At 48.2% G+C, this 4,976-nt stretch overlaps 1 pseudogene across 1 annotated transcript; it reads right to left on the bottom strand.

Moving 5' to 3' along the window:
• Positions 1-1,761: 1,761 nt before the first annotated feature.
• On the bottom strand, positions 1,762-4,094 carry LOC310887823 (olfactory receptor 14I1-like; annotated as a pseudogene). The gene has a single exon. The product of its transcript is annotated as an olfactory receptor 14I1-like (transcript).
• Positions 4,095-4,976: the final 882 nt, after the last annotated feature.

The raw sequence follows: 4,976 nt of genomic DNA, 5'->3' as shown, positions 1-4,976 counted from the left end.
TATACACTGTAAAGCCCATCAAGGAGGAACCTCGAAAATATCAGAAGGGAATCGGTTGGCAGATCGAGCAGCTCGACAAATTGCTCGGGAGGTGTGGAGTGTGATGGCTCTGGTACCACTCAAGGTAGGCCCCACTCATCTTAATCTTCCCAAGGAACCAAGATACTCATCAGAGGATGAGAAATTAGCAAATCTCCTAAAGGCCTGAAAGAACTCTGATGGATGGTATGTAACCGCTACGGGCCAAGTAGTACTACCCCCTTTGGAGATGCGGGAAATACTTCAGATAAGACATAACGAGTGTCACTGGGGCACAGAGGCAACGGTAACATTTTTAAAATGTAGCATTATCTCTACACATATGTTAACAATGGCAAAGTCAGTAGTGTCAAAGTGTGAGATTTGTTTGAAAAATAATCCAGTAGCAAGAAAACATGCTGAAATGGGAAGAGTGAGAGTAGGAATAGAACCAGGAGATTACTGGCAAATTGATTTTGTAGAGTTACCTAGGACTAGGGGATATAGGTATCTGTTAGCAGGGGTTGACACCTTTTCTGGATGGCCAGAGGCCCTTCCCTGTTGCACCAATCAAGCTAAAGAGACAGTAAAATGGTTATTACAGGAAATCATTCCGAGGTTTGGGTACCGTTAAGAATATCCTCAGATAGGGGACCGCACTTTCTTGCATCTGTGGTTAAAGACGTAAGCAGGCTATTAGGAATTTCTTGGAATTTATATACTGCATGGAGTGTACAGATTTCTAAAAGGTCGTATTGACCATTGCTGCATCCACATTCCAAATGTGACTATTGATGTAGAACATGACATAGAACAGCTGGCTCAAATGGAACGAGATGCAGAACAGGAAGAGAAAGATATGACAGCAAGCTGGTTGGACAAAATTTTTAGCGGATGGAATATTAGTAATCGGGTCAAATCCTTACTGGAGAGAGTAATTATATTGGTAATTGTAGGGGTATTAATTTGGTTAACATTTGTAATGCTGAAAAGTCTAATCCTGAAGAAGACAACCTGGAACCGGAAAGTGATGCAGACCGTTGCTCGGCACATGGAGCCACATCCGCAAAACCCTCCACCGGCATATGACAATTTTGGATTTCAGAGAGAACCTGAGGAACCCAGAGGTTAAAGATGGCATCCATTTCAGATTAAATGAACCTGGCCAGAAAAACGAATACAACATAAAGCAGAAGTAGTGGATTTACGGAATGCTGTGACAATCCTAATCTTTGTAATTTTCTTGATTATGTTATTGATGTATGCTGAGCGCAAGACATTTTAATCAGTTAGTGAAAGCATTCGCCCTCCTTGAAGGATTGAAATAATTTCAAAGGGGGGAAGTGTTGGTAAAAGTTAACATGGCAATAGGTGTATTAGTAGTAAAACCAGTATTGCTGCTAAAGTGCATACCATAAATGCTCTTTTGATCTAGAGATAGTAGTTAGGATAAGTATTAGGGGTATCTGGGAGATTATTGCTAGGTGAATAAATGGTTTGGAAACTAATTTAAATACCACTGAAATCCAATGTAATCAGTAAAGTATCTAAGTAACGGAAAAAGGGACCAATCAGATTAATAAAGGGGCTGTGATTAAAGAGGATGGAATATACATTCATCCAATGAATATGAAGATAACTGATGATTACGAGTATATTATGCAAATGTGTGTTTCTAAAGAGTATAAATGTTTGTTGTGAAGAAGAAGAAGAAGAAGAAGAAGAAGAAAGAAGAAGAAGAAGAAGAAGAAGAAGAAGAAGAAGAAGCAGCAGCAGCAGCAGCAGCAGCAAAACACAGTCCTGGAAGGGGATGTACTGGGGTTCATTACTGGAGAGTGAAGGGATCTTTATGAGTACTGAAAAAAAATCCACGTCATCAGTTTCCACACTGCATCCTTGAGCACCTGGTTCCTCATGCTGTAGATGAGGGGGTTAAGTGTTGGAGGCACCACGGAGTACAGAACTGCCAGCAAAAGATTCAGGGAAGAGGAAGAGATGGAGGAAGGCTTCAGGTAGCAAATGTGACAGTAATAAGAAACAGGGAGACGACGGCCAGGTGAGGGAGGCATGTGGAAAAGGCTTTGTGTCGTCCCTGCTGCGAGGGTATCCTCAGCACAGCCCTGAAGATCTGCACATAGGACAGCACAAGGAAGGCAAAACACCCAAATAGTAAACAGGCACTAACCACAAGAAGCCGAACCTCTCTGAGGTAGGCATCTGAGCAGGAGAGCTTGAGGATCTGTGGAATTTCACAGAAGAACTGATCCAGGGCATTGCCTTGGCAGAGAGGAAGGGAAAACGTATTGGCAGTGTGCAGCATAGCATAGAGAAAAGTACTGCTCCAGACAGCTGCTGCCATGTTGACACAAGTTCTGCTGTCCATTGTCCCATAGTGCAGGGGTTTGCAGATGGCAACATAGCGGTCATAGGCCATGATGGTGAGAAGAGAAAACTCTGCTGCGACAAAGACAACAAAGAAAAACACCTGGGTAGCACAGCCTGCATAGGAAATGGCCCTGGTGTCCCAGAGGAAATTGGCCATGGCTTTAGGAACAGTGGTGGAGACTGAGCCCATGTCGAGGAGGGCGAGGTTGAGGAGGAAGAAGTACATGGGGGTGTGGAGGCGGTGGTCGCAGGCTACGGCTGTGAGGATGAGGCCGTTGCCCAGGAGGGCAGCCAGGTAGATGCCCAGGAAAAGCCCGAAGTGCAGGAGCTGCAGCTCGCGTGTGTCTGCGAATGGGAGGAGGAGGAACTCGTTGGGGAAGGTGCTGTTGGACATTGGCTGCCTCTGGGCATGGTTGCGTGTCCATGTTGGAAAAGACAGAGACATGTTACAGAGACTTCTCTGAGCAAAAACTAAACTATATTTCACAGAAAACATCCTCACCAAGACTGCATCCTCACTGCATCTTCATCTGAAGAAGACTTGCTCCTCCCTGGAGCTCTGGGTTTCTCTGCCTAAGAGTGCCTCAGGGACCACGCAGATCCTCTGTAGGCTCAGCAGGAGTCAGTACTGCCCTACAGTATACGGTAAAGAACACCAGAGATGGATCTCAGGCGTCCACTGGCCAGAGACATCTCCCCATTTACAAGTGCTGAGAAGGCCATCCAACAATCCCACAAGAAACAATGAAGGTGGTGTTGGTGTTGTCTGTAGGCTAAAGGGTGTGGAGTGAAGTTATGAGGTTCCTCAAAGACCTACACATCTCTTTCAGTGTAATGCTCTATGAGTTTCAGACCCTCCTACAATCCTGACAACACCATTATCATACCCCTGACTGCCCTCCAAAGCAGGAAGCTGAAAGCAGAGAACTCAAAGAGTGCCTTCCCTTCAGGTACTGCAGGTGTTGGTCTTCCCTCTCAAGAATCTCCCCTAGAGATGCCCTGGGGGTGCTGTGGAGCTGTGAGCAGCCTACCCCAGGCAGCAGCCCCTGCCAGCAGCAGGACCCTGCCCTGCCCTGCTCTGCTAAGGGGGGCTCCTTCCACCCAAAATTTCTCCCCGCAGCGCCCTGGGCAGCTCCCCGGGCAGGCTGAGAGCTGAGCCTGGCAGGCAGCAGAGGCCCTGCCCCGGCACACAGCCCCTGGGTCACAGCAGGTACCCTGCTCTGCACCACAGCCCTGGCCACCCCTGCCCAGGCTCTGCATCCCAGATGCACAGCCTGCAGCTGGCCCATGAGAAGGAGCCCTCATGTCCTGTCCCTCTGACAGCTTTGGCAGGTAATTTTGTATCCAGGGAACATCCCTCTCCTCTACAATAGGGAAGCCAGCACAGACCCTGTAGCATGTCCTGCCGGCTGTGGGAAGTGGCAGCTGCAGGAGAACCCTCTAGGATACTGCATTTCCTGCCCTCACACAGACACTTACCATGTTAGAGCTGGGAAGATTTCTCCCGCAGTGAGCTCTCAGCAGCCCCCCTCCACACTGCCTTTAACATCTCCCTCCCTTCTCTCAGCCGCCCTTGTCCCCTGCAGGCAGTGCCCCCAGCCCTGCTGTGCTGTGCAGAGGAGCTGCTCCTGGGCAGAGCTGTCTCTCTGCAGCACTGCCCGCTTGCCAGGAGCTCCCCTTGGGCCCAGGAGCCCGGCCCAGCTCAGCAGCACAGGGAGCTCTTGACAAGTCCCTGGGCCTCCAGGGAAATCAACTCTGAATCAAACTGATGCAATCACTGTTCTTCCTTATGTCAGCTAGAGACAGACACCTACTTTCAGTGCTATCTTTTCTCCTATATCACAATAGGAGTTCCTTATGGGAATCATCTTTTCCTGTCCTTTTATTAGTTAGGACACCCACAGATTGACAGACAGCTGTATTCCATTTCCTCCAAGCACTTGTTAACATTCAGGAGAATGAATTTTTTTCACAGCAAATGATATCCCTCTGTCTACACAGACTACACAACCAATTGTTAGCCAGAATGCTCAGAGAATCATAGAATATTTGGGGTTAGAAGGGACCTTAAGGTCTAGTTCCAGTCCCTGTGAAATCGGTAGAGTCACCTCCCACTAGATCAGGTTGCTCAAGGTCCCAACCAACCTGACCTTGGACACTACCAGGGATGACGCAAACCTGACCAACAAGTGATAAAGGAGGCAGTGAGGGAGCCAGTCCTGGTCAGTCACACTGACTGGTGGGAGCACGGGAGACGGAGAAAATGTTTCGTCCAGCAAGGTTATCTGACCAGGAACCTTGTCAGTTGGGAAACCAAGGGAAAGGGGGGAATATTGGTAACAGGGGATGTCCTATGAGGAGAGGCTGAGGACACTTTGGGTTGTCTAGTCTGGAGAAAAGAAGGCTGAGGGGTGACCTCACTGCTCTCAGCCACTGTCTTAGGAGGGCAAGCGGAGAGGGAGGTGATGATCTTTTCTCCCTGGTAACTGATCACAGAATGTGTGGGAATGGCACGTAGATGCACCGGGGGATATTCAGACTGGACAGCAGGAAACATTTTCTGTACTGTGAGG

This window comes from Anser anser, assembly GCF_964211835.1.
Source record: "Anser anser genome assembly, chromosome: 29".
In the NCBI taxonomy this organism is placed as follows: domain Eukaryota; kingdom Metazoa; phylum Chordata; class Aves; order Anseriformes; family Anatidae; genus Anser; species Anser anser.
Note: the sequence above shows the minus strand (reverse complement) of the source record. Positions and strands in the feature narration are given on the sequence as shown.